The sequence below is a fragment of the Arachis hypogaea genome, chromosome 5, assembly GCF_003086295.3.
Source record: "Arachis hypogaea cultivar Tifrunner chromosome 5, arahy.Tifrunner.gnm2.J5K5, whole genome shotgun sequence".
NCBI lineage: Eukaryota > Viridiplantae > Streptophyta > Magnoliopsida > Fabales > Fabaceae > Arachis > Arachis hypogaea.
Window position 1 is genome coordinate 43,519,537 of NC_092040.1, and position 11,515 is coordinate 43,531,051.

Genomic DNA, 11,515 nt, shown 5'->3' on the forward strand with positions numbered 1-11,515 from the left:
TCATGTCAGATTTCTGGATACTCATTTTTCTTGAGCATGAAAGGGACCTCAGAGATCACCTTCTTCTTGTTCACAACTTCATAGAAGTGGTCTTGATGGACCTTTGAGATGAATCTCTCCATCTCCCATGACTCGGAGGTGGAAGCTTTTGTCTTCGCTTTCCTCTTTCTAGAGGTCTCTCCGGCCTTAGGTACCATAAATGGTTATGAAAAAACAAAAAAGCTATGCTTTTACCACACCAAACTTAGAATGTTGCTCGTCCTCGAGCAAAAGAAGAAAGAATAGAAGAGAAGAAGAAGATATAGAGGAGAGGGAGAGAGGTGTGTAAATGAAGAAGGATAGAGGGGTTTATATAGTGGAGGGAGAGGGGTATGGTTCGGCCATTTAGGGTGAGTTTGGGTGGGAAAGAGATTTTGAATTTGAAGGTAGGTGGGGTTTATAGGGAAGAGTGGATGGATGTGAGTGGTGAAGAGGTGATGGGGAAGAGTGATTGAGGTGATTGGTGAATGATGGTTGGGGAAGAGTGTTATGAAAAGGTGTGAGAGAGAGAGAGAAGGTAGGTGGGGATCCTGTGGGGTCCACAGATCCTGAGGTGATCCTGTGGGGTCCACAGATCCTGAGGTGTTAAGGATTTCTCATCCCTACACCCTTTAGGCGTGTAAAATGCCATCTATATGCAATCCTGGCATTCAACGCCAGACTGATGCTTGTTTCTGGCGTTAAACGCCACTTTGCTGCTTGTTTCTGGCGTTTAATGCCAGCTTTCCTCAGGGTGCAATCCTGGCGTTTAAACGCCAGACTGCTGCTTGTTTCTGGCGTTCAACGCCAGCTTCACGCTCTGTTCTGGTGTTGAACGCCAGCCAGATGTTCCTTACTGGCGTTTAAATGCCAGTAAGCTCTTCCTCCAAGGCGTGCTTTTTCTTCTGCTGTTTTTGATTCTGTTTTTAATTTTTTGCAATTGTTTTGTGACTCCACATGATCATAAACCTAATAAAACATAAAAGCACAATAGAATATAGATAAATAAAAATTGGGTTGCCTCCTAATAAGCAATTCTTTAATGTCAATAGCTTGACAGTGAGCTCTCATGGAGCCTCACAAGTATTCAGAGAATTGTTGGGACCTCCCACACTAAACTTAGAGTTTGACTGTGGGGGCTCTGTTTGACTCTGCATTGAGAGAAGCTTATCGTGCCTCTTTTCCATGGTTGTAGAGGAAGATTATTGAGCCTTAAACACAAGGTAGTCCCCATTCAATTGAAGGACTAGCTCTCCTCTGTCAACATCAATTACAGCTCTTGCTGTGGCTAGGAACGGTTTTCCAAGAATGATGGATTCATTCTCATCCTTCCTAGTGTCTAAGATTATAAAATCAGCAGGGATGTAAAGGCCTTTAACCTTCACTAACACGTCCTCTACTAATCCATAAGCTTGTTTTATTGACTTGTCTGCCATGTCTAATGAGATTCTTGTAGCTTGTACCTCAAAGATCCCCAGTTTCTCCATTATAGAGAATGGCATAAGATTTATACTTGACCCCAAGTCACACAGAGCCTTCTCAAAGGTCATGGTGCCTATGGTACAGGGCATTAAGAATTTACCAAGATCTTATTTCTTTGGAGGTAAAGTTTGCTGAACCCATGTATTTAGTTCACTAATAAGCAAGGGAGGTTCATCTTCCCATGTCTCATTACCAAACAACTTGGCATTCAGCTTCATGATGGCTCCTAGATATTGAGAAACTTGCTCTTCAGTTACATCTTCATCCTCTTCAGAGGAAGAATAGTTCTCAGAACTCATGAATGGCAGAAAGAAGTTTAATAGAATCTCTATGGTATCTATATGAGCCTCAGATTCCTTTAGGCCCTCAATAGGGAACTCCTTTCTGTCTGGAGGAAGTCCCATGAGGTCTTCCTTATTGGGATTCACATCCTCCCCTTCCTCTTTGGATTCGGCCATGATGATTATATCAATGGCCTTGCACTCTCTTTTTGGATTCTCTTCTGTATTGCTTGGGAGAGTACTAGGAGGAGTTTCAGTGATTTTCTTACTCAGCTAACCTACTTGTTCCTCCAAGTTTCTAATGGAGGACCTTGTTTCATTCATGAAACTTAGAGTGGCCTTAGATAGATCAGAGACTATGTTTCCTAAGCTAGAGGGGCTCTGCTCAGAATTCTCTGTCTGTTGCTGAGAAGATGATGGAAAAGGCTTGCTATTGCTAAACCTGTTTCTTCCACCATAATTAAAGCATTGTTGAGGCTCTTGTTGATCCTTCCATGAGAAATTTGGATGATTTCTCCATGAGGGGTTATAGGTGTTGCCAAAGGCTTCACCCATGTAATTTACCTCTGCCATTGCAGGGTTCTCAGAATCATACGCTTCTTCTTCAGAAGATGCTTCTTTAGTACTGTTGGATGCATTTTGTAATCCATTCAGACTCTGAGATATGAGGTTGACTTGCTGAGTCAACATTTTGTTCTGAGCCAGTATGGCATTCAGAGCATCAATTTTGAGAACTCCCTTCCTTTGAGGCATCTGGTGCACGAAATTGTGATCATCAATGGCACCATCAACATGGTACGCACAATTGCAATCTCAACTCTTTATCACAACTTCGAACAACTAACCAGCAAGTGCACTGGGTCGTCCAAGTAATAAACCTTACGCGAGTAAGGGTCGATCCCATGGAGATTGTTGGTATGAAGCAAGCTATGGTCATCTTGTAAATCTCAGTCAGGCAGATTCAAATGGTTATGAATGATTTATGAATAAAGCATAAAATAAAGATAGAGATACTTATGTAATTCATTGGTGAGAATTTCAGATAAGTGTATGGAGATGCTTTGTCCCTTCCGTCTCTCTGCTTTCCTACTGTCTTCATCCAATCCCTCTTACTCCTTTCCATGGCAAGCTGTATGTTGGGCATCACCGTTGTCAATGGCTACAGTCCCGTCCTCTCAGTGAAAATGTTCAATGCGCTCTGTCACAGCACGACTAATCATCTGTCGGTTCTCAATCAAGTTGGAATAGAATCCAGTGATTCTTTTGCGTTTGTCACTAACGCCCAGCCTTCAGGAGTTTGAAGCTCGTCACAGTCATTCAATCCTTGAATCCTACTCAGAATACCTGATGAGCGGATAATTTGTACGCTTTTTGGCATTGTTTTTAGTATGTTTTTAGTATGTTTTAGTTAGTTTTTACTATATTTTTATTAGTTTTTAGTTAAAATTCACTTTTCTGGACTTTACTATGAGTTTGTGTGTTTTTCTGTGATTTCAGATATTTTCTGGCTGAAATTGAGGGACCTGAGCAAAAATCTGATTTAAAGGCTAAAAAGGACTGCAGATGCTGTTGGATTCTGACTTCCCTGCACTCGAAGTGGATTTTCTGGAGCTACAGAAACCCAATTGGCGCACTCTCAATTGCGTTGAAAATTAGACATTCTGGGCTTTCTAGCAATGTATAATAGTCTATACTTTGCCCGAGCTTTGATGGCCCAAACGGGCGTTCCAAATCAGCTCAAAACTGCCTGACGTTAAACGTCGGAACTGGCACAAGAATGGGAGTTAAACGCCCAAACTGGCACAAAAGTTTGCGTTTAACTCCAAGAAGAGTCTCTACATGAAAATGCTTCAATGCTCAGCCCAAGCACACACCAAGTGGGCCCGGAAGTGGATTTTTATGTCATTTACTCATTTCTGTAAACCCTAGGCTACTAGTTCTCTATAAGTAGGACCTTTTGCTATTGTATTTTCATCTTTAGATCTTTGAATCTTTTGATCACTTTAGATCTCTAGATCATCTTTGGACGTCTAGTTCTTAGATTATGGGGGCTGGCCTCTCGGCCATGCCTAGACCTTGTTCTTATGTATTTTCAACGGTGGAGTTTCTACACACCATAGACTAAGGTGTGGAGCTCTGCTGTACCTCGAGTGTTAATGCAATTACTATTGTTATTCTATTCAATTCAGCTTATTCTTGTTCTAAGATATTCATTTGCACTCAAGAACTTGATGAATGTGATGATTATGTGACGCTCATCATCATTCTCACTTATGAACGCGTGCCTGACAACCACTTCTGTTCTAAAAGCAAACAAGGCTTGAATGTTTATCTCTTGGGTTCCTTAGTCAGAATCTTCGTGGTATAAGCTAGAATTGATGGCGGCATTCAAGAGAATCCGGAAGGTCTAAACCTTGTCTGTGGTATTCTGAGTAGGATTCAAGGATTGAATGACTGTGACGAGCTTCAAACTCGCGATTGTGGGGCATTAGTGACAGACGCAAAAGAATCACTGGATTCTATTCCGACATGATCGAGAACTGATAGCTGAATAGCCGTGCTGTGACAGAGCGCGTTGAACATTTTCACTGAGAGGACGGGATTGTAGCCATTGACAACGGTGATGCCCAACATACAGCTTGCCATGGAAAGGAGTAAGAAGGATTGTATGAAGACAGTAGGAAAGCAGAGAGACGGAAGGGACAAAGCATTTCCATACGCTTATCTGAAATTCTCACCAATGAATTACATAAGTATCTCTATCTTTATCTTCATGTTTTATTCATCATTCATAACCATTTAAATCTGCCTGACTGAGATTTACAAGATGACCATAGGTTGCTTCATACCAACAATCTTCGTGGGATTGACCCTTACTCGCGTAAGGTTTATTACTTGGACTACCTAGTGCACTTGCTGGTTAGTTGTGCGAAGTTGTGATAAAGAGTTGAGATTGCAATTAAGCGTACCATGTTGATGGCGCCATTGATGATCACAATTTCGTGCACCAATACCACAGACAAGGTTTAGACCTTCCGGATTCTCTTGAATGCTGCCATCAATTCTAGCTTATACCACGAAGATTCCGATTAAGAAATCCAAGAGATAAATATTCAAGCCTTGTTTGCTTGTAGAACGGAAGTTGTTGTCAGGCACGCGTTCATAGGTGAGAATGATGATGAGCGTCACATAATCATCACATTCATCATGTTCTTGGGTGCAAATGAATATCTTAGAACAAGAATAAGCCGAATTGAATAGAAGAACAATAGTAATTGCATTAATACTCGAGGTACAGCAGAGCTCCACACCTTAATCTATGATGTGTAAAAACTCCACCGTTGGAAATACATAAGAACAAGGTCTAGGCATGGCCGAGAGGCCAGCCTCCATAATCTAAGAACTAGACATCCAAAGATGATCTAAAGATCTAAAGTGATCAAAAGATGAAAATACAATAGCAAAAGGTCCTATTTGTAGAGAACTAGTAGCTTAGGGTTTACAAAGATGAGTAAAAGACATAAAAATCCACTTCCGGGCCCACTTGGTGTGTGCTTGGGCTGAGCATTGAAGCATTTTTCGTGTAGAGACTTTTTTTGGAGTTAAACGCCCATTTTTTGTGCCAGTTTGGGCGTTTAACTCCCATTCTTGTGCCAGTTCCGGCGTTTTACGCCAGAATTCTTGAGCTGACTTGGAACGCCTGTTTGGGCCATCAACTCTGGGGAAAAGTATGGACTATTATACATTTCTGGAAAGCCCAGAATGTCTATTTCTAACGCAGTTGAGAGCGCGCCAATTGGGCTTCTGTAGCTCCAGAAAATCTACTTCGAATGCAGGGAGGTCAGAATCCAACAGTATCTGCAGTCCTTTCCAGTCTCTGAATCAGATTTTTGCTCAGGTCCCTCAATTTCAGCTAGAAAATACCTGAAATCACAGAAAAACACACAAACTCATAGTAAAGTACAGAAAAGTGAATTTTAAATAAAAACTAATAAAAATATAATAAAAACTAACTAAAACATGCTAAAAACATACTAAAAACAATGCCAAAAAGCGTATAAATTATCCGCTCATCACAACACCAAACTTAAATTGTTGCTTGTCCCCAAGCAACTGAAAATCAAATAAGATAAAAAGAAGAGAATATGCAATGAATTCCAAAAACATCTATGAAGATCAGTATTAATTAGATGAGCGGGGCTTTTAGCTTTTTGCCTCTGAACAGTTTTGGCATCTCACTTTATCCTTTGAAATTCAGAATGATGGGCTTCTATAGGAACTCAGAATCCAGATAGTGTTATTGATTCTCCTAATTAAGTATGATGATTCTTGAACATAGCTACTTTTATGAGTTTTGGCTGTGGCCCAAAGCACTCTGTCTTCCAGTATTACCACCGGATACATACATGCCACAGACACATAACTGGGTGAACCTTTTCAGATTGTGACTCAGCTTTGCTAGAGTCCCCAATTAGAGGTGTCCAGGGTTCTTAAGCACACTCTTTTTTCCTTGGACAACTTTATTATTTCTTTTTCTTTTTTTCTCTCTCTCTTTTTTTTTTGAAATCACTGTTTTTTCTTGCTTCAAGAATCATTTTTATGATTTTTCAGATCCTCAGTAACATGTCTCCTTTTTCATCATTCTTTCAAGAGCCCACATTCATGAACAACAAATTCAAAAGACATATGCACTGTTCAAGCATACATTCAGAAGTCAAAGTATTGCCACCACATCAAAATAATTAATCTGTTATAAAATTCAAAATTCATGCAATTCTTCTCTTTTTCAATTAAGAACATTTTTCATTTAAGAAAGGTGATGGATTCATAAGACATTCATAACTTTAAGGCATAGACACTAAGACACTAATGATCATAATACACAAACATAGATGATGAACATAAGCATAAAAATTCGAAAAATAGGAAAATAAAGAACAAGGAGATTAAAGAACGGGTCCACCTTAGTGATGGCGGCTTGTTCTTCCTCTTGAAGATCTTATGGAGTGCTTGAGCTCCTTAATGTCTCTTCCTTGCCTTTGTTGCTTCTCTCTCATGATTCTTTGATCTTCTCTAATTTCATGGAGGAGAATGGAATGTTCTTGGTGCTCCACCCTTAGTTGTCCCATGTTGGAACTCAATTCTCCTAGGGAGGTGTTGACTTGCTCCCGATAGTTTTGTAGAGGAAAGTGCATCCCTTGAGGCATCTCAGGGATTTCATGATGAGTGGGATCTCTTTTTTGCTCCATACTTTTCTTAGTGATGGGCTTGTCCTCATCAATGAGGGTGTCTCCCTCTATGTTAATTCCAACTGAAGAACAGAGGTGACAAATGAGATGAGGGAAGGCTAACCTTGCCAAGGTAGAGTACTTGTTCGCCACCTTATAAAGTTCTTGGGATATAACCTCATGAACTTCTACTTCCTCTCCAATCATGATGCTATGAATCATGATAGCCCGGTCTATAGTAACTTCGGACCGGTTGCTAGTGGGAATGATTGAGCGTTGGATAAACTCTAACCATCCCCTAGCCACGGGCTTGAGGTCATGCCTTCTCAGTTGAACCGGCTTCCCTCTTGAACCTCTCTTCCATTGAGCGCCCTCTTCACAAATGTCTATGAGGACTTGGTCCAACCTTTGATCAAAGTTGACCCTTATAATGTAAGGGTGTTCATCTCCTTGCATCATGGGCAAGTTGAATGCCAACCTTATATTTTTCGGACTAAAATCTAAGCATTTCTCCCGAACCATTGTAAGCCAATTCTTTGGGTTCGGGTTCACACTTTGATCATGGTTCTTGGTGATCCATGCATTAGCATAGAACTCTTGAACCTTTAAGATTCCGACTTGTTGAATGGGGTTGGTAAGAACTTCCCAACCTCTTCTTCGGATCTCATGTCGGATCTCCGGATATTCACTCTTTTTGAGTTTGAAAGGGACCTCGGGAATCACCTTCTTCATGGCCACAACTTCATAGAAGTGGTCTTGATGCACCCTTGAGATGAATCTCTCCATCTCCCATGACTCGGAGGTGGAAGCTTTTGCCTTCCCTTTCCTCTTTCTAGAGGTTTCTCCGGCCTTAGATGCCATAAATGGTTATGGAAAAACAAAAAGCAATGCTTTTACCAAACCAAACTTAGAAGGTTTGCTCGTCTTTGAGCAAAAGAAGGAAGAAGAGAGTAGAAGAAGAAGAAATAGAGGAGATGGAGGTTGCTTTGTGGTTCGGCCAAGGGAGAGAAGTATTGTTTAAGTTGTGTGAAAATGAAGGAGTGAAGATGGGTTTATATAGGAGTGGAGAGGGGGTGTAGGGTTCGATCATGTATGGGTGGGTTTGGGAGGGAAAGTGGTTTGAATTTGAATGGTGAGGTAGGTGGGGTTTTATGAAGGATGGATGTGAGTGGTGAAGAGAATAGTGGGATTTGATAGGTGAGGGGCTTTTGGGGAATAGGTGTTGAGGTGATTAGTGAATGGGTGAAGAAGAGAGAGAGTGGTGGGGTAGGTGGGGATCCTGTGGGGTCCACAGATCTTGAGGTGTCAAGGATAGCTCATCCCTGCACCAAGTGGCGTGCAAAAACGCCCTTTCTGCCAATCCTGGCATTAAACGCCAGGCTGCTGCCCCTTTCTGGCATTTAACGCCAGCTTCTTGCCCATTCCTGGCGTTAAACGCCAGTCTGGTGCCTCTTTCTGGCATTAAACGCCCAGAATGGTGCCAGACTGGGCGTTAAACGCCCATTTGCTGCCCTTATTGGCGTTTAAACGCCAGCAAGTTTTTCCTCCAGGGTGTGCTATTTTTCATTCTGTTTTTGCTTTTTCAATTGTTTTTGTGACTTCACATGATCATCAACCTACAGAAAACATAAAATAACAAAAGGAAAATATAACATTGGGTTGCCTCTCAACAAGTGCTTCTTTAATGTCAGTAGCTTGACAATGGGCTCTCATGGAGCCTCACAGATGTTCAGAGCAATGTTGGAACCTCTCAACACCAAACTTAGAGTTTGAATGTGGGGGTTCAACACCAAACTTAGAATTTGGTTGTGGCCTCCCAACACCAAACTTAGAGTTTGACTGTGGGGGCTCTGTTTGACTCTGTTTTGAGAGAAGCTCTTCATGCTTCCTCTCCATGGTTTCAAAGGGATATCCTTGAGCCTTAAACACAATGGATTCTTCATTCACTTGAATGATCACTTCTCCTCTGTCAACATCAATCACAGCCTTTGCTGTGGCTAGGAAGGGTCTGTCAAGGATGATGGATTCATCCATGCACTTCCCAGTCTCTAGGACTATAAAATCAGCAGGGATGTAATGGCCTTCAATCTTTACCAGAACATCCTCTACTAGTCCATAAGCTTGTTTTCTTCAATTGTTTGTCATCTCTAGTGAGATTCTTGCAGCTTGTACCTCAAAGATCCCCAGCTTCTCCATTACAGAAAGAGGCATGAGGTTTATGCTTGACCCTAGGTCACACAGAGCCTTCTCGAAGGTCATGGTGCCTAATGTACAAGGTATTGAGAACTTCCCAGGGTCCTGTCTCTTTTGAGGTAATTTTTGCCTAGTCAAGTCATCCAGTTCTTTGGTGAGCAAAGGGGGTTCATCCTCCCAAGTCTCATTACCAAATAACTTGTCATTTAGCTTCATGATTGCTCCAAGGTACTTAGCAACTTGCTCTTCAGTGACATCTTCATCCTCTTCAGAGGAAGAATACTCATCAGAGCTCATGAATGGCAGACGTAAATCCAATGGAATCTCAATGGTCTCAGTGTGAGCCTCAGATTCCCATGATTCCTCATTAGGGAACTCATTGGAGGCCATTGGACGTCCATTGAGCTCTTCCTCAGTGGCGATCACTGTCTCTTCCTCCTCTCCAAATTCGGCCATGTTGATGGCCTTGCACTCTCCTTTTGGATTCTCTCCTGTATTGCTTGGAAGAGTACTAGGAGGGAGTTCAGTAACTTTCTTACTCAGCTGACCCACTTGTGCCTCCAACTTTCTAATGGAGGACCTTGTTTTAGTCATGAAACTTTGAGTGGTTTTAATTAGATCAGAGACCATGGTTGCTAAGTCAGAGTGGCTCTGCTTAGAATTCTCTGTCTGTTGCTGAGAAGATGATGGAAAAGGCTTGCCATTGCTAAACCTGTTTCTTCCACCATTATTGTTGTTGAAACCTTGTTGAGGTCTCTGTTGATCCTTCCATGAGAGATTTGGATGATTTCTCCATGAAGGATTGTAGGTGTTTCCATAGGGTTCTCCCATGTAATTCACCTCTTCCATTGATGGGTTCTCAGGATCATAAGCTTCTTCTTCAGATGAAGCGTCCTTAGTACTGCCTGGCGTAGTTTGCATTCCAGACAGACTTTGGGAAATCATATTGACTTGCTGAGTCAATATTTTGTTCTGAGCCAATATGGCATTCAGAGTATCAATCTCAAGAACTCCTTTCTTTTGATTTGTCTCATTGTTCACAGGATTCCTTTTAGAAGTGTACATGAATTGGTTATTTGCAACCATTTCAATGAGTTCTTGAGCTTCTATAGGCATCTTCTTCAGATGAAGAGATCCTCCAACAGAGCTGTCCAATGACATCTTGGACAGTTCAGATAGACCATCATAGAAGATACCTATGATGCTCCATTCAGAAAGCATGTCAGAAGGACACTTTCTGATCAATTGTTTGTATCTTTCCCAAGCTTCATAGAGGGATTCACCTTCCTTCTGTCTGAAGGTTTGGACTTCCACTCTAAGCTTACTCAATTTTTGAGGTGGAAAGAACTTTGCCAAGAAGGCATTGACTAGCTTTTCCCAAGAGTTCAGGCTTTCTTTAGGTTGTGAGTCCAACCATATCCTAGCTCTGTCTCTTACAGCAAAAAGGAATAGCATAAGTCTGTAGACCTCAGGGTCAACCCTATTGGTCTTGACAGTGTCACAGATTTGCAAGAATTTAGCTAAAAACTGATGAGGATCTTCCAATGGAAGTCCATGGAACTTGTAATTCTGTTGCATTAGAGAAACTAATTGAGGCTTAAGCTCAAAGTTGTTTGCTCCAATGGCAGGGATGGAGATGCTTCTCCCATAGAAGTCGGGAGTAGGTGCAGTAAAGTCACCCAGAACCTTCCTTGAATTGTTGGCATTGTTGTTGTGTTCGGCTGCCATGGGTTCTTCTTCTTTGAAGATTTCTGTTAGGTCCTCTACAGAGAGTTGTGCTTTAGCTTCTCTTAGCTTTCGCTTCAAGGTCCTTTCATGTTCAGGGTCAGCCTCAACAAGAATGCTTTTGTCTTTGCTCCTGCTCATATGAAAGAGAAGAGAACAAGAAAATATGGAATCCTCTATGTCATAGTATAGAGATTCCTTGAGGTGTCAGAGGAAAAGAAAAATAGAAGGAAGAGGTAAAAGAATTAGAACTTAGAAAGATAGAGTTCGAATTGTGCATTGAGGAGGAGTGTTAGTCCATAAATAGAAGGATGTGAGAAGAGGGGAAGAAATTTTCGAAAATTAAAGTGAATTAATTAAAAGAAATTTTGAAAACAAATGATAATTGATTTTCAAAAACTAAGATTGAGAAAGAAATAAAGTGATTTTGAAAAAGGTTTTGAAATTTGAAATCAAAGAGATATGATTGAAAAGATATGATTGAAAAACAAGTTAAAAAAAAGATTTGATTTTGAAAATTAATGACTTGGCTAACAAGAAATTTGAAAGATATGATTCAGACATTAAACCTTTCTCAACAGAAAAGGC

At 41.1% G+C, this 11,515-nt stretch overlaps 1 non-coding gene across 1 annotated transcript; it reads left to right on the forward strand.

Annotated features, from left to right (window-relative positions):
- Positions 1–10,417: 10,417 nt before the first annotated feature.
- On the forward strand, positions 10,418–10,525 carry LOC112804162 (small nucleolar RNA R71). The gene has a single exon (XR_003202780.1). It is a non-coding gene; the product is annotated as a small nucleolar RNA R71 (small nucleolar RNA).
- The last annotated feature ends 990 nt before the right edge of the window (positions 10,526–11,515 follow it).